The sequence below is a fragment of the Onychomys torridus genome, chromosome 2 (assembly GCF_903995425.1).
Source record: "Onychomys torridus chromosome 2, mOncTor1.1, whole genome shotgun sequence".
NCBI lineage: Eukaryota > Metazoa > Chordata > Mammalia > Rodentia > Cricetidae > Onychomys > Onychomys torridus.
This window is the reverse complement of record NC_050444.1, coordinates 3,415,430-3,433,896: the sequence shown is the minus strand read 5'-3', so window position 1 is coordinate 3,433,896 and position 18,467 is coordinate 3,415,430. Positions and strand designations below refer to the sequence as shown.

Sequence of the window (18,467 nt, the reverse complement as noted above, 5' to 3'; positions counted from 1 at the left end):
CTCTACTCCTCCTTCTCCTCCATATATCCTGGGTGCTGTTCCTAGTCACAGCAGCTTCTTTGCCCTCTGCATCTCACTCATTAAGCTTTCTTCTTTAGGCTACCTTTGCCTTCTTGACAACACATTGGTATTTATTGAGTGGGTCCAACACATGCTGGATATACTCTCCTAAGAGAGCTTGTCTTTTTAAGGAATAAGCTGTTAAACAGTGACACATGACCAGACTTTCTGAGTTCTGTGTGTTTGCAGGGATTAGGGAGAGGAGATTTAATGGGAGTAGAAGCTGTTAGACAAATTGCTAAATGGTCTTATTAATAAAAAACCCAGAGCCAGATATTGAGGTAAAAACCTGAGAGATCAGAGGAATAAGAAAAGACACAGCCAATCTCACCTTATCAGCCCTCAGTCTCCAAAGAGACCTACTTCCTGTATACCCACGCCTATATGCCATTCTGTTCTGCATCTCACTTTCTCTTTCCACCCATTTACATCATTTCCTGTCTTTCTGTTCAGACCTCCAGACCTCTATGGTTAACTGGTGTTGTAAGTTAAGGCATGGGCCACCACACCTGGCTCTGTTCCCAGTGTGGCCTTGAACTCACAGAGATCCAGATGGATCTCTGCCTCCTGAATGCTAGGATTAAGTGTGTGCTACCATTGCCTGACTTCTATATTTTGTATAGTGACTGGCTTTTTCCTCTGATCTCTGATCCTCAGATAAGCTTTATTGGGGTGCATAAAGAAAATATCACCACAAGAAGTGAACATACACCTGGAAGAGGTCAGAAAGTCAGGTGGCACTTTCTTTGGAACTGGAAGGGTGAATATAATTTGAGCAAGAAAAGAAAGAAGAATGTTCCAGAAAGTAACAGTTTGGTGAACTTCCCACAACAAGGTATGGAGAATGGCCCAGTTGCTGGGCAGGGTCCTGGGTTCTTGCCTAGTGTGCAAGCTCAAAAGGGGGCTCGGCTTATGGAAGGAACCCACTGGGGCTCAGCTTGTGGCCCAGTAACTTCTTATCTTCATGAAAGATATGCATGTAGCCAGTGTGATGGTATACACCTGCAACCTGGGAGAATGAAGTTGTGAGTTTAAAGCTAGTCTAAGCTAAATAGTGATGTCTTGTCAAAAAAGGGACTTTAATCAAAAGGGCATATATTAATTAATTACTACTTTCTGATAAACCGTTGAGTAGCAAGTGAAGAAAACATAAACTCTAAGGAAAGGTGTACCACCAGCCCATCCTATTGGTGATGTTTGGCTCATGTTATTCATCAGTGTGCAATGCCATCTGCCCCTCAACCCTATGTTTTTAAAGCTGAGATTTTTCTACCCTTTCCTTTTCACCATGACCTTCTCCAAACTTATCCAGCTTGGGAGGGAAGAGGTGGAGCCTTTGACTCTGTGTACTATCATACAACCCTGGAAACTGAATGTCCCAAATGAGCTACCAATACCAATTATTTAGGCTCCTGGAATTTGAAGGTAGCATCTTGATAATTAGGATTTCTTTTGATAATTCATTTCTAATTCATTCATGTGATCAGATCTTTTTTCTCCCAATGACTTAACTTTTATTTGGATTCTTATAAAATAACTTATTTGGTGTATTACCTTTTTTTCTACACTTTAAAGATACAACTGAGGAAAATAGATTTTTTTTTTCTGCTATTTTTATTACATGTATTTGTGTGTGTGTGTGTGTGTGTGTGTGTGTGTGTGTGTGTGTGTGAGGAGAGAGAGAGAGAGAGAGAGAGAGAGAGAGAGAGAGAGAGAGAGAGAGATTTTATAATGCTGAGCAACGGAACTAATTCCCATCAAATGACACAGATTCTAGAAGACTTTGGTGCTGGCCAGCAGAGCTAGGGCTGGGGCAAGGTCTGTTTGTGATCTAGGTGTGAACAGTGGTGCCTACAGCTCAGCTTCCTTAATGTAACCCACTTGGTGTGCCAAGGTTTGAGACCACAATAATAGTCTCAAATCCACTGTAAGAGTTTTGAACAACTGCAATAGACAAAGGCATGCAGCCTCATCCTGTCCATGTTCTCTCAGTTCCCAACCTTTTGCTTTTTGTTCTCTTAGATGTAGTCAGTCTGGCCTTGAACTTACTGTCATGGGATCACAGCTGTGAGTCATCCTGACCAGCTCTCTCTTCTCATTGGGTGGGAAACACCAATGACCACAAAAAGACATCATCAGTCTCCATCAGCAGCAGCCTTTTAACAGGGGGTAGAGCACCCCAATCATCTGGGATGCCTGTAGGCAGTCTTCTGCTTGCTTCTTTCTAAGACACTTGTCCCTCCTTGGGGGCTACTTTCTAAGTCTTCCCATTTTGCCCACTTTTGATTTCCTCAGCCAGGACACATTACATACCTTAGGGTGACTAGGAGTAGAAAATCACTGTTGGCTGTGTTTCCCAAGAGTGCTGAGTATTCAAGGAAAGGTGCCTTGATGTACTTGATTCCCTCACCTATCCAGTGGTGAAGGACTGAGAGGGGAGTAGTGTAAAAGACAGTGTTTTCAGGAATGTGTAGTCAGACAGCAGGACCTGGAGTGAAAAAGACAAACCAGACACCGTCTTCTGTCTTCTGGGATTGGTTCTGATCCTGCTTTCTGAGGGTTTGGCTGACCTTGGCAGGTATTGTGTGGCCAGAATCTGTGCCAAATTCTCTCTTTGTCCCAAATTTTAGCAAGCTGCTTCTGGGGGCTGGAACTGCATTAAACCTAAATGAACTGCCTGGCCTGTGTGTGTGTGTGTGTGTGTGTGTGTGTGTGTGTGTGTGTGTGTGTGTGTAGAGTTGAGTTCTGGTGATATTTTCTGATAACTCTGTGATCTTGGACACATCTCTGCCCACCTGGACTGCTTCCTTACCAACAGAAGGTAACATCTGAATGGATGCTGTTTGTATCCCTCCCCACAATGCTCAGATTATCTGTTTGTTCTTGATGCTGTAGCGCCCACACTCTGGCTCTCTGAGGACTCCATGGGGGTTGAGGTCCCTGTGGCAACCTCAGTTGGGTGCTAGTTTAATCTACAAATGGCTTGGAGGAGATGGGGAGAGAAAAATCCTTCTCCACAGGCCCACTTCTTCCCAGCATCCCACATCAGAGAGCAATGATATGCCTATGATGGTAAGGTATAATTTTTCTTTAAATTGTTGGCATTTTCACAAGACATCTATTATATGAAAAATTTCCCCTCCAAACTTGAGCTTTAGTTTTCTAAAGCAGACTTGAGGATAGAAGGCATGATGGCCAAGGCCAGGGACCAAAAAGCTGCATTGTGATGGAAAGATGTCCCCACACAGCAAGAAAAGTCACCTGTCTCCAGAAGCTGAGAGAAGCTTTTCTGAAACAGCAGCTTGTGAAAGCAGAGGTCTTGATGTGTGTTACAAGACAAGCACCCTGTCTTCTCGTGAGTCTCCAAGTTCTTTCAATGCAGTTTCACCCTGGAGTGAAAAGAGGTAGAATGAGAGACTCACAGAGCAGGCAGCACAAATTCCCTGGATGGCACAGCACTGCCTGTGGCCCCTGCATCTTCCCTACCATCCCCCACAGTGTACACAATGCATACTTGTCACTTTGTGCAGGTAACTAGACAGCTTTCTCCTTCAAGGTATCCCATTCTACACAGATGCAAAGAAAATACAAAACAACCACAAAAAGAGCAACATGGACAGAAAAAGTAACCCCAAGTCCTGTGTTGGCCAAGCAAAATATCACAAATATTTTACTTTTTATTTTCATTATACATATGTATGTGATGTTTCATATGGTTTTCTTCTGAACTGAGGACTTGTGGCAATGCAATATTATGAAAATATGTCTTATATTCTAAGAGCCTGGAACTTTTGTTGGACCTCACAAATAAAGTAGTTACCCATACACCTTGAGGTCATTTCAGTTGTTAGACTGTCATCCTACTGCTCCTCAGCCCATTTGCTTAACTTTCTTTAAAGAGAACAGTATGGATGGGTGGGAAGGGGAGGAGAATCTGTGAAGAATTGGGGGAGGGGAAACCATGATCAGAATGTAGTGTATGAAAAAACTTATTTTCAATAATATATTAAAAAAAAGAGAGAACAATGTAACAATCAACCTTAGTTGCCTTAGATTTCCCATGTAACCAACTTTTACATTTTAAGCTAGGGCATATCTGTGATCTTAATTATGTAATCTTCCATGTTCCAACTCAGATAATACATGTGTATCATTTGCTGAAAGCAACAAATACGGAGGTTGAAAGTAGCTTTCTAAAATCTACCAGAAAAGTTGAAAGTATCCATTTATGGAAATTGGCTGACAAACAATGTTTGTTATCTGAGTCAATTGGAGCTTAATCCCTTATAAAACTGTTAAAGATGTTTGTAAAGTGTTCCATTCCTTCCCCTCTTTGTGCTGTTCAATAAAGACACAGAGAAGATCTTTGTTAGAGACACAGTATGCACACACACACACACACACACACACACACACACACACACACACACAGGGTCAGACATACATAGAATACACAGAAGATACAGTGACACGCAGGGACAGACCCCGACACATGGACACACAGATTCACAAAACAGCTTCTTCAGGTAGACACAGATTCATACTCATGCAAAAGACAGAGAATGGAAAACACAGGGGAAAGGAAGGAAAACATCAAGTCTGAACTCACTCTTTGCTAAACAACTCCCAGGGGTGGTGCGTTTATTTCTTTCCTTAATGATACCAGTGCATTATTGGTGACCCAGAGTTGATCCCTAATATATATAATTCATGCAAAAATTTTGTTTTGATTGCTCTTAACTAACATTTTCTTCTAACTGGCTAATAAAGGAATTAAAATACAATTTAAGTAGTTTTATTATATTTTGTAAATTGTATTCCTTGATCTAAAATAATCCTAAATACCAAAGTTAATTGTTTCTGACTTTCTTATCCATTGTCTACCTCCCATTAGTGGGTTACTGAGAGTCAATTTGAAGTCATTATTTGTACTTAAAAGTTAAAATTTCTGGCGAGGTGGTAGTGGGCCCTGCTATTAATCCTAGCACGCAGGAAGAAGAGGCAGGTGACTTTCTTAGAGTTCCAGCCTAGCCTGGTCTACATAGTGAATTCTAGGACAGCCAGGGCTACACGAGAAACCCTGTTTCAAAAAAAGAAAAGTTAAAATTTTCTTACTTATTTTTCTATGAATGAAGCTAAACTATGTGGCTGTGCAATGGATGAGGATCTCTTAGCACTTAAAACAGGCATACAGTGATCCACTATGATTCCTAAGATGTGCCAAAAGTTAGGCAGTTTTATTCTCTGAAAACACATGTTTGGAGTTTGAGGACTTATGAGTTTGAAATGACTTCTGTTGAGCAGGCTTTTAATCTTAAACCTTGAGAAAGGATGACAATGATGAGCTGCAACATGTAGTGGGGAGTGGCTATCCATGCCCTTCGACCCATGACTTCATGGGAAATTTGTGGGCATGGTGACTTGGAAACTGAATACTTTTCTTTGTCGTTGTTCCCGAGGTACCTATGTAGGGATGCTTGGGTCCACATTTCAGTATCTTGTCTTCTAAACCTACTTTACCCATTTGTAAACCATCTTCTGTGGCTCTTCAAGGACATTCTTCATTTACTCTTGGAAGGAATGACATGATAAAGCACCTCCCTGCCTCTCCGTGTTGCCCCCCCCCCCTCTGAAGGCTATGGCATTAGAAGACACCATCCTTTACATCAGGCTTAAGGGAGTTCATGTGGCTGAAGGTAGAGCAAAGTCAGCCTCACTTCAAGAGCTGCCTTTCAGTCGCCTGCCTGTAAAGTGCTGTGGCCACACACACATCAGTGTGCTCCCTCTGGAATTACCTTTCCCTTCTAGATGAATCTTTTAAAGTTGGTGCTGCCAGCCTCTTTGAGGCTGATTACTCCTGTTTCTAGTTGTGACTTTTGTCAAATGGAAGGCAGGGATGTGGGCTGTGACCTTTTGAGAATTTCTTCTAATTTCCAAAGAAAATTCCACATGTGGTTTTTGGCAAACCCCCAGAACCTGTGAAGCCAGCGGCATTATAGAAATCCTTGGCATGGACATTTTTGAGTTTTAAAGTATTTCTTTTTGTAACTAAATAGTTTTAAATGATTGCATCTATTAATTTGGGAGAGAAGGGTAAATCTAGATTGAAGATCCAAAATAGTGTTTAAGTTCTCTTGAATAAGCTAACAGATAAAAAATCCAGGCACATATAAAGTGTTAGTGACATTGCACACTTAAAGAAGAATGTGAAGAAGGTAACTGGAAGGTGGCCTTGATCACTGTCCTATACATGGTATTGGAGACAGAATGACAAGGCTGTTAGAAATCTTAACGTGGCCATTAGGGCCTTGTTACTCTTGTCTTTCCATAGTTCCCAGAGTATCATACACACACAGGCAATGCAGCATTAAGAAGCCTGGGTGGACCCTAGGAGTCTGTATTTTTGTTTTTCATTGTTTTTGATTTTTGAGATTTAGACCCAGGGCCTCACGAACACTAAACACATACTTGATAACACTAAGTTGTACCCCAAACCAAAGATACTATCTCTAAACAAACATTTTAGATGAGTTCACAACAGATGTTCTGAAGGTCACTTTCTGGGAAATTCCCAGCACTAGGGAGCATCATACCTTGAAATTCAGCACCAGGGAGACACATACCTTGAAATTCAGCAGCTGTTAGTGTTTCCAGATTGTTCAGCTTTAGAAATTGAAGATTTCCTTTTAGTTTTGGTATGTGCATACCTCTCTGTATAGGTCTATACACATGAGTGCAAGTGCCTATGGGGGCCGGAAGAGTGAATAAGATACCTGCACCTCAAGTTACAGACAGCAACAAGCCACCCAATCTGTGCTGGGGACCAAACTTGGGTCTTCTGCAAAAGCAGTACATGCTTTTTAAATTTTTTTTTTACATATTATTATTTTTATGTGTTTTGGCTGCATGAATGTCTATATACCATGTGTCTACAGAGGCCAGAAGAGGTCAAATCTCTAGTTATGGACAATTGTAAGTCACCATGTGGTGCTGGGAATCAAATCCAGGTCCTCTGGAAGAGCAGCCAGTGTTCTCAACTGGTGAGCCATCTCTCCAGCCTGAGCGACTTTTATTTTAGTATTTACACTTAAAACATGTTTTAACCAAATCCTTAACTAAGTGACCTATTAAACTTTCTGCTTCTCAGTCTGAGCTAATAAAGGATAGAGCAGATCTGAAGGGAACTGGTGACTGGACTCAATGGTTCTCCCATCTTCCCCCACTTCCTTCAGGCTATGTGGGCTTTGTCTCACTTCACCTCCGCTGTTCAGCTTTCAGACACTCATTCCTACCACACCCTTGCATCTCTTTTCTTTTTCTATTTTTTTTTTCTGAGTGATAGCTAATGGCAGATGTTAACCAGACCTTACAGTTCTTTTTACAACTATTTAGATAACACTCACATCATTATCCCCAGTCTGTAGAAGAAATGAAGACAGAGGTTCCTAATGTGAGGGAGGGGTTAAGCAGGAGAGTCAGAATTATCAGGCAAGTCTAGGTCCTGAAACCTCATTCACAAACTGGTGAGCATAAAGTGAAGCGAGGCACATGCTTCCTCAGTTGCAGAGGCCTAGAGCTCTGGATCAAGGCTCTGACATCTGGTGAAGATCTTCCTGCTGTGTCATAGCAGAGGTAGACATCTTAGGAGTGAGGCAACTTCAGGAGGAGGTAGAACTCCTACAGCTTCTTTTGTAACCAGCATCATCAATCCATTCATGGAAGGTGGCCTTAAACAACTCTAGACCCTGTCTTCTAACACTGGACATTAGGGATTAAGACTCTGACACCGGCTTCTCAGGAGATGCATTAAAATGATAGCACCCTTTGGCCTTTCTCTCATAAATAAACTCATATTAATCTCTTAGGAGGGAATCACAGACTCCAGTTCTGGGAAGCATTTGATGTTCAGGTCCACAACAGTGACCAGGTCTTTGTTACTGCCCCACCGTGTGACAGGCTTTCTCCCATTCTTATTCTCAGTCACTCAATTTGAGTGCCGAGTACCTCCCACATTTTCTGAGAGACCTCTAGTGGGCACTGATTTTGGTCCACATGACCTCCTGAACCAGAATTCCTGCCTGCTTATTTATAAATCACTTTGCCACAACTTGAGTATATGAGTATATGCACTTCCTGAGGTAACACCACTTGATAAATAGATGAAAAACTTCACAAACTTCTCTTTTCATCAAGGAGGTTTCACAGCTATAGAAGTGACCTCATCTGTGATATTTGATTCCTAAGCGTGTGTCTACTCTGCCCGTGACCTAAGACACACCCAACTGAGACATTCACTTGTCTACTCATCTTGCTGTGTCTTAGATTAGCAGTGTCCTCTCCATCCAATGGATATACAGTTTTCTCACCTTATTGTCAGTAGGGAACTTCAATTGCTAAGTGAATGAGGTTTCTAGGAGAATGGCTCCATAATGTATGATCACTGTGGCAACATTGAGGGTATTTATTTCTGGCTGGTTGCTGCTTCCACAAACAGATAAAATTGTTTATAGTTCCCTTTCTACATTTTTTGGGGGGCATATGCATTAATAGGGAAATGTAAGTAAAACATTAATTATGTCTTTATTGCCTCTGCTTTAATGGGGATCATGTGATGTAGACAGGTGGTCCCATTTCTTATTAAATCCTGACATCTGCATTCCTTTCCCGTTGTTAGCACATATCTCTTACTAAATGTGCTAGGAATATATGGGCTACAACTGTATCAAAGCTTTAATGAGTATTTCATTTCCAAGACTAAAGAAGAAAATTTTAAAACATTTAAATGCCACCAATATACTTTATATTAAGAAGTCTTGTTTGTTTGATAAACTTGAATCTGCAACAATATAGCAATTGTGTGATTCTGTTTGTGTTTGTGTCTTGCTGTTATTTCTTTGGCTTGCTTTGATTATCTTGGCAATGACTAGCTTGCAGATGGTGCAAGTTGGTGTTTGACAGGCACACTGATGATTATTATTTGCTCCTGCCGGTACCTGCTAGTATTTTGCTTCTCTGCTGCTCTCCTCTAGTTCCTGCCCAGTGGTTATTTGTGGAGTCAGCTTTGGGGAAAAGCAGAGAGGAGATCTGGGGCTAAACCAGAAAGCTAGAAAGAGTATAAGGCCAGAAAAAGAGCACCGTCCCTTCACCTTGGTGACTGCATCTTCTCTAGATTGCTATTGCTGTAATGGTCTCTGGAAATTCCCCTTGCACCTCATATGATAGTAAGGGAGCACAGGAGGGGGTGTGCACTGTCAGTTGTTTGGGGACACAATTCCATGGTTTCTGGCTCCGTTCTGAGTCTGGAAGGTTGCTTTGCTCTGTCTTTTTGTCTTTTGTTCTTATTTGTACTGTCTGACTGGATTTTATGTTCCCTTCAGGGTCACCTCAAATCCTTTCTTGGGCAAGGCAAGGAACACCTCCCAAGTCCATGGGATCACATTGTCTTAGGTAACTACCTGGCTTGTCTGTGCTTAAACAGAGGCTCATTTCTTACACCCCGAGGCCAGTTTCATTTATGTGGCCAAATGTTACTGCTGCCTTGAATATATCCCCCAAAGAGGGATTCATGGTTTTATAAATGTTCTTCACCATTTGTCTTATAGGAACAAAAGCTTGTTTCATCAAGATGATTTCTTTCTGAAGTTATACAGTCCTTAAAAAAAAATCTCGTTTTTAAAAATTTATTTTCTTCAGTTTCATCTGTTCCCTGTAGTGCATGCTAGCATCTGGGAAACATAGAAGTTCAGGTGTTCAAGGTCACCCTTTGTGACTTAATCAGTTTTGAGGCCAGCCTAGGCTACCTGAAATTCTGTCTCAAAAAAAAAAAAAAAAAAGGAATTTATTTGTAAAAATATGCAAAGCCAATAAATATGGCACACTTTTAGTTTGAATGTATTTATAAGGCCTAAATGCTCTTCTTTTCTGTGAGATAGTTTTACAGCACAAATTTCAAATAATGGACTTTGGGGTCTGCTGTGACCTAGTGGGCATTAACACTTTGCTGCTATGGGAAAGTCTTGAACACTTATAATACATTTTCTTGATACACAAGTGAATTGGGAAGTTAGCTTTTTTATCAGGGAGAAGCTCAATTTTCCCCCGTGGCTAATTGGGGTCTAAGGTAGCACTTGGGCTCCATATCCATGGGATGGAAAAGTCTGAGATTGTCCTAGATGGCTGAAAACTGTGCAACCAGAATGAATTCTTCATGATAAATTCCTTTCAAATGAAAATTCTTAAAATTTTAATTTTTGAGGCAGGATCTCACTATGTAACTCTGAATGTCCTGGAACTTACTATTTACTGGCCTTGAATTCACAGAGATCTGCCTGCCTCTTCTTCCCATGCCAGCAGTAAAGGTGTATGCTAACATGCCTGGCCTAGATGAAATATTTTTTTGTAAGATTGAGTGGAAGACTCTTTGATGGACAATAGATCAGTCTTTTAAATAAAGGCAAGGTTATGCTGAATGTAAGATTCAGGTCATTTATTTGGAGAGAAGACCTGTGTTAGAAGGAATTTTCCTAATAGAAAGGCAAAGGTTTAGATACCATATTGCATATTATTTTTTCCTCCACTTACTTATTTCTTTTCTGTGGATTGAAGCTGTACCCATTACCCAAGAGAACTTCTGTGGGATATCTGAAATAGAGCTTTGCAAATCTTTGGCTCCTTTTTTTTTTCAGTTTTCTTTTCTTTTTTCTTTCTTTTTTTTTTTTTTTTTCAAGACAAGGTTTCTCTGTGTAGCTTTGCGCCTTTCCTGGAGCTCCTTCTGTAGCCCAGGCTGGCCTCAAACTCACAAAGATCCACCTACCTCTACGTCCGGAGTGCTGGGATTAAAGGCGTGCGCCACCACTGCCCGGCCAAATCTTCAGCTCTTGATGTGAATATTCCAGAGGAAGCCGAAGTGTAGAGAAAATGCCTTTGGTAGAAACATGAAAGAGTTGTCTTTTCTGGACTTGAATGATTCTTTTAGGCTCAGCAGAGGTAGAAGAGGATGTGAGCTACATGCTCTGTGTGTCGTCCTGGGCTGCAGAGTCCAGGCTGGTGCCTAAGGAGGACTGGCAAGGCACCACCATACACACAGCTGCAGTTTATGTAGGACAGTGGTGTTTCTTAATTCACAAGGCTAACTGTGCTGGAGGGGCCCTGCAATGGGCTGGTCCCTTTCTCCCAGGACTCCCGATATGTGCCTGAAGGAGGCTGGACTAGAGCTTTCCACATAGCAAGTTTGGTAGAAAAACAGCTCAAAATAGCCTGGGTGCTGTTGTTGGAAAACAAATTCATGTAGAAGTTCTTGCCAACTTTAGTTCACAGGCTAAGGCTTATACTCACCAGGCTGAAGATCACACATCCAAGAATATTTGGGCACAAATTGGTCTTGATCATTTTTTTTTCCCAATAAAGAAAGGCTTTTATTATGGTAAGAAAATATATGCAGTAAGGCACACAGAACACAAGCCTCTGCACAGCAGAGGGAGATTTGGGAAGTCAAAGACCAGCTAGGGATTTTTAAAGTCCTTGTGCTCTGGATCTTTGCCACCTGCTAAGGTTTATCATGGCCATTTATATCAACTCTCCTCTGAGACACTCTGCCTACTGCCCCTTCTGATCGCCTCTTCATTGGCTTGGAAGTCATCTAACGAGCAGCCTATCTCAAAACCCCCAACAGAAGAGAGAGAGAGAGAGAGAGAGAGAGAGAGAGAGAGGGAGGGAGGGAGGGAGGGAGGGAGGGAGGGAGGGAGGGAGGGAGAGAGAGAGAGAGAGAGAGGGAGAGAGAGAGATGTTTTTTTTCTTTAAAGGACACAAGGAAAATCCTTCCTCTCTTATGTTGCTTTGTCAGATCACAATGAAAAGAATAAACCTGTGTCCACCCCAGGTAAGGCACTGGCAGCAGGTCAAAAGGACAGCTCTACTCAGTCTAGCTTGTTGAACCAGTGTGTATATTTGGCTTCCTTCCAAGAGCATGGGTGACTCAAAGTGGCTGTGGCACCAGGGTTACAGTCCTAATGACTCAAAAGCCATATCCCTAAGCTCTCTGTGCATCTAGCACAGATCTCCACCAAACACAGCTTCTCTACTTGGAAATTATATATTTTTATTTTTATTTGACTACTATTTTTTTTTAACAAGGTTTCATGCAGAACAGGCTGGTCATGGACTCTACATGGAGTTGAGGGTGACTTTGAACCAAGGATGACCTTGAACTTCTGATCTGCCTATTTCCATTTGAGTGCTGGGATTATAAAACATGCACCCATACCCCTTTTCTTATAAGTCTGTACCCTGGACCTCGTGTGTCTCATTTACTTCTTGAGTCTTAAGATATTCTCTCTTCTTTCCAGGAGAAAGCACTTCACTCAGAACTTTCTATACAACATTAGATAGTGGCATTGTATATTGTAATTTTTATTGCAGCATTCTATTAAATCACTACCTGCCTTTAATACTTTATTGAATGGTACAAAGGGGTCATGTTCTATAATTCTGTTTCATTGTATAGCTCAGGCTGGCCTGGAAATCACTACATAGCATGGGATAACCTTGAACTTGTGGCCTCAGCCTCCTGAGTGTAGGTTTACAGGCATAATCAGCCACACCTGGCTTATCATGTATATTTTTATTTATCATACATAAAGGTAAATGAATATATGTTTATATTTGTAAAGTATATTACTGACCTTAATTCCCATAAAGAGCCTTGGTTTCTCTGTGTGGGAAGAAATGTTTATAAAGAGTATGATTTCAGAGGTAATCGTTGCTATTGTGTAGTTAGAGTTTTCCTGCCTGGCCCACAGTCAGGACAAATCCCTCTCACCCGCCAGTCCCACAGTCGCTCAGACCCAACCAAGTAAGCACATGGAGACTTATATTATTTACAAACTGTATGGCTGTGGCAGGCTTCTTGTTATCTACTTCTTCTATTTTAAATTAACCCATTTTTATTAATCTATACTTTGCCACATGGCTCGTGGCTTACCAGTACCTTATCTCTTTCTTGTCATGGCAGCGGCTGGCAGCGTCTCTCCACCCCAGCCTTCCACTTCCCACAATTCTCCTCCTCCTTGTCCCGCCTATCCTATCCTTCCTGCCTGGCTACTGGCCAATTAGCACTTTATTTATTTTAACCAATCAGAGCAACACATTTGACATACAGAACATCCCACAGCACTACTGCTCTATGTAGTGGGTAGCCATCCTAGCATTGGCCTGGAAGTTCCAACCCCCACTGAGGCTTTGGTAATGGTCACGCCCACAAGGCGGGGCAGAGGAGGAAGCGGAAGACGAAGGATCGGGAAGAGCTCTGTCTCTGGGTTCCTGGACTCTGGACGCTGGAGGTAGACCGAGCAGAGTTCTCCAGAGAACACCGCCGGACTGCGCTATACCCTTGCCAGACCCTGTAACCTACCCCTTCATTTGTAAGTTACCCCACAAAATAAACCTCCCTTTTAACTACGTGGAGTGGCCTTAATAATTTAACCAATAGCTCTACTAAAAAGAAATCCTTGCTTTACCACCGCTGGCTGCTGTTTTGCTAAATGGACATGATGTGCCTGTCAGATTGTCTTCTGAATAATGATGTTTATACACATGGGTCAGTGCTACTCTCAGCTTTGGTCAGAGAAACTTGATTTTGCAGTGAGCAGCAGTATCCAGAGTGCTGAGACTAAATGGCTGTTGAATGCTGAGCCATAAATGAGACATTTTTATGTCCCCTCTCTCATCCAAGGCTCAGAAACATGTTGGATGAAGGGGAGAAATGCTGTGGGATGTCTTTCTGTATGCTGTTAATATGTGTGACTCCCATTGGATAATGAATAAAGCTGTTTTGGCCTATGGCAAGAAAGCTTACAGTCAGACAGGAAATCCAAGCAGAGATACAGAGTGAAGAAGGGTGGAGTCAGGAGAGATGCCAGCTGTTGCCAAAGGAGCAACAAGATGCCAGTAGAGCAGTAATGCCACAGCCACATGGTAAAATATAGATTAATAGGAATGGGTTAATTTAAGATGAAAGAGCTAGCTAGCAGGAAGCTAAAGCTATAGGCCATACAATTTCTAATTAATATAAGCCTCTGAGTGATTATTTTATAAGAGGCTGTGGTACCACCCATGGGAGAGATTTGTCCTGACCTCAGGGCCAGGCAGCACCAGAGAGAACTTCTGGCTGTAGAGAAGGAAAATAGGAGCTGAGGAAAGAGTAAACTCCAGTGGAACACCATGTTCTGGAGATAACAGTGCCATAGGGATCAGTCATGGAGGTGGGGTACTTATTGTAGGATAAAGAGCCTGCCAGGATATCTTTCCCTTAAGAAATGTAACACTCAAGATGACCCACTTCTCCTTGAGGATTTGTAGGTAGTTATAATAGCTATCGGGAGGGCTTCCAAAGGCCTTACCCTTCCTGGTGGATGCTTACAGTTAATAGTTGTTGGGAAAGGGAGAGGCATTTTCTTGAATGGAGTCACTATTCTTGTAAATAACCCTTCAGCCAACCTTCTGTATACAACCTTATTAAATTTCATAGGACATCAAAAACAAACAAACAAACAAACACTAAACAAAGCAGAACCCCAAACCACAAAAGGCACAAAAGTAAAAGCAGACTAATTGGAAAAGAGATCAGTGGGAGAGGGACAAGAGAGGAGGGATATGATCAAAATAAGGAAATGTCATCATGAAACCTATTACATATAATTAATATGTGATAAAGAAAATACTTTAAAAATGATTGCTTTCAATTCTCATCTCTTACTGCATTCTATTCTTGGCTTCTTTTGATTATCTTTTCTTTTTATTTCAGTTTAAGAAATTGATAGTTCCTGATATGAGGGATTCACTTGAAACTTGAATTTGAGTATCACCCAGAGTTGAAGGAAGTTCCACTGAGGCCTTGCTCCTATTATTGGGTGTTGGGAACCAAAAATTGGATGGCTGCACCTTGACTTTTCTTGCTTGGATGATCTGGCATAACTGCACCCATTGACTTGCAAAACAATCATTCCCGGAAGAACCACAAAATGTGCTTTTAGATTAACTTCCTGGAGTATATTTGATTGATCAGTTGCTCAAGCGCTGGACCAAAGAGACCTCTCCCTGAACCCTTTTCTAACAATTTTTTCATCTCCCTCCCTTCCCTTCATATCCACCAGTATATAAGCTTGCTTCACTTTGCAATAAATGAGACCTTGACGCGACTCAGACTGATTCTGTCTTTCTTTATGCACCTGGTCTCCTTTCTCTCTCGCCCCCATTGGTCTTTCAGGTGGTGCCTCCTTGGGGCTGACCTAATAACCTGGCCTGCAGGACAGGACAAGTGGCACCCTAATGTGGGGCCCAAGGCACGGTGACCCACCAGACAATGGATAACAACGGAGCTCCGGACCACACAGGGTAGAGACGCCCGGACTGCATCACTTGTGCAATGCGGGAAGTCTTGAGGTGAGTACAATCGTCCCATAACCATGGGCAAAGGTTTATCAAAAGAGGTTCTTTTTATTAAATAAATGAAAGGCAATCTTAGGGAGAGAGGAATAAGAGTTAAAAAAAAAAGGATCTGATAAAATTCTTCTGTTTTGTGGATGAGAAGTGCCCTTGGCTGGTAGTTAATGGCCCAGGGATTCACCCACTAACTTGGAATAAGGTTGGAAAAGACATCAACAAATTACTTAAACAGGGAGGAAATGTTCCTGATGCTTTCTTTAGTTTTTATGGTGTGATCAGAGATATTTTAAAAGAGGCAGAAGGAGATGGGCGTGTTTCACATTTATTAGACTTTGTGGAGGATTTTCTCTCAGACTCTTCCTGCCCGACGCCGGATAAAAAGAACGAAAATAAAGCAGTGATGGCCGCTTTACCCCTGGCAGAGACCCAAAAGGCTGGTCCGCCTAAAAGTGAAAGTAAACCGCCAGCGGTCACTTTGCCTCTGACTGAGACTAATGGGGACATTGAGATCACAGGCAGCCCTGCGGCTGACCCGGCCTTGCATGCCCCCTGTCTTATTGATGAGCCTATCCCTGCTGCTGAATTAATCCCTCCTTTGTTAAAGCCTCCCACCCTGGTAAAATCCTATAAAAGGATTTATCCTGTCATTCATAAAAATGCAGCAGGTGATGACTGGCTTGACCCTTCTTCACAAATCAGCCTGGAAGAAGTGGCAGCATGTTACAAAAGGGGGAGATATGACCTACCTCCCCTTTCTCAGTCCCAAGCCTTTTTTTGCCAGCCACCAAATAGGTGAGAGGAGCCTTCACTGGCACTCTCCACCTCCCTGTGTCACTCCCGCTCCCAACGCCCCAGGTGCTCCCATTCCTAGGGAGACAATGACAGGACAAATGGGCCCCGCTATACCTGGAATGCAGGGCCTCGTAGAGACCAAGGAATCCCTTCTAAACCAGATTACCAATTTGAAGGATGTCCTCTTTATGAAAAGAGAATTGAGAGATCTTACCCAACAGATACAGGAATTACAGGCCAACCTTACAGGAGAAGCTGACATCACCCTTCCCACCACCTTTGGTAATCCTCCTTACACAGACTCCCCACCAAAGACACAAATCAAACCAAAAGTAGGCAAGACCAAAAGGGCACTGACTTCAGTGTCCCTCTCTTTCCCAGTAATGACTCGCTCTGGCGTTCAATCCCAGGATGTGGGGGAACAGGCAGACACCACTCAGGGTGCTAACAGAGATACTGAGGTTGTGGAACAGGGGTCTTTGGCCTCAGAGGGAGAGGAGGAGGACCCAGTCGAGAATCATGACACTGACCAAGTTATATATAAAAAAACTAAAAATAAAACATCTAAAGGATTTACACTCAGCAGTCAAAAACTATGGCATTAATGCGCCCTTCACAATTTCAATTCTTAAAGGGCTGGGGCAGGGGGGTAATCTGTTGCCTCATGAATGGAATAAGGTGGTACAGTCAGTGTTAACACAGAGTCAATTTTTGACCTGGAAGGCTGAATTTATAGACAGGGCTGAAACACAGGCTGTCATAAATAAGAAAAGTCCCCAGATGGCTTCATGGTCTTCTGATACAATTACAGGGAGGGGCAAATATGCCACAGAGGAAAAACAACAGAAACTCCCAGTGGGGCTTCTGGCACAGACGGCCCATGTGGCGATGGCGGCCTTGAGGGCCGTGCCAGCAACAGGGGCAGCCACCACCTCCCTGTCTAAAATAGTCCAAGGCAACAGTGAACCTTATGCCCAGTTCATTGTCAGGCTGCTAGAAGTGGCTGAAAGAATCCTGGGAGAAGATGGTTTAGAAAATATTGTGGTCAAGCAAGTAGCCATAGAGAATGCCAATGCAGCCTGCAGGGCGGCCTTGAGGGACAAAACTAAGGCTATGGACCTCAATGGCATGATTAAGCTGTGTAGCGATGTAGACTCATTTGATCATAAAATTTCCAAGTCCATCAGTATGGCAATAGGTGCCATGCTCCAGGTGCCTGATAGAGGGCCTAACAATGTAACCAAAAACAGTTTCAAATGCGGGCACCCGGGACATTTCGCCAGGGCATGTCCAATGGACCCTCCCTTAATGATAATCTGAGAAACCCACCCCCAGGGCTGTGCCCTAGATGCAAAAGGTGACGGCACTGGGCCAGAGACTGTTGCTCCAAGACTGATGTTAACGGCCAGCTGTTATCTGCGGTCTCGGGAAACGGGCTGCAGGCCCCGTTTCGGGGCCCCACCCATCCATCTCAGCCCCATACAACCCCCAACAACCCCTTCAACAACAATCAAGAACAGGGAACCCCACTGCCCCAGACAGCCTTGGCCCAACTTGCTTGAGCCTATCCCGAGCCACTGCAGGACTGGACTGCTGTTCCTCCACCACCTGGATTGTAACCCTGGAAGAGGGCACGGTGATTATAGAGACCTGGATCCTTGCCCCCCCATCTCCCCCCCCCACACTTGGGATGTTCTTTCTTATTATAGGCCGAACTTCCAGCTCGCTGCAAGGACTCTCTATCATTCCTTCCATAGTTGATTCTGATTATCAGGTAGAGATAAAAATCCTGGCCCTAGCCTCTCAGCGTCCTATCACCATCCCTGTGGGCCAATGTATTGCTCAGGCTCTCCCTCTCCCGATGGTTGGACAATTTCCCCATAAGGGTCCAACTTGTGGCCTTTCAGAACCAGGATCATCAGACATATTCTGGGTCCAGCAATTAACAGAGAGCTGGTCTCTCTCTGGAGGGAAAACAATTTCTGGGCCTTTTGGACACAGGCGCTGATGCTACTGTCATAGCCAAAAAATATTGGCCTGACTCATGGCCACTGGAGCCCACTGCCACACATTTAAAGGGGATAGGCCAAATCCAAAATACTCTAGATTCCTAAAATGGGAGGACCCTGGGGGAAATACTGGAACAGAAAGGCCCTTTGTGGTTGAAGGGTTGC

The 18,467-nt window shown here is 43.0% G+C and overlaps 1 long non-coding RNA gene across 1 annotated transcript; it reads left to right on the top strand.

Moving 5' to 3' along the window:
* The first annotated feature begins 722 nt into the window (after window positions 1-722).
* Window positions 723-14,997, top strand: LOC118577121. Its single transcript, XR_004944165.1, has 3 exons — window positions 723-895; window positions 9,438-9,507; window positions 14,861-14,997. It is a non-coding gene; the product is annotated as an uncharacterized LOC118577121 (long non-coding RNA).
* Window positions 14,998-18,467: the final 3,470 nt, after the last annotated feature.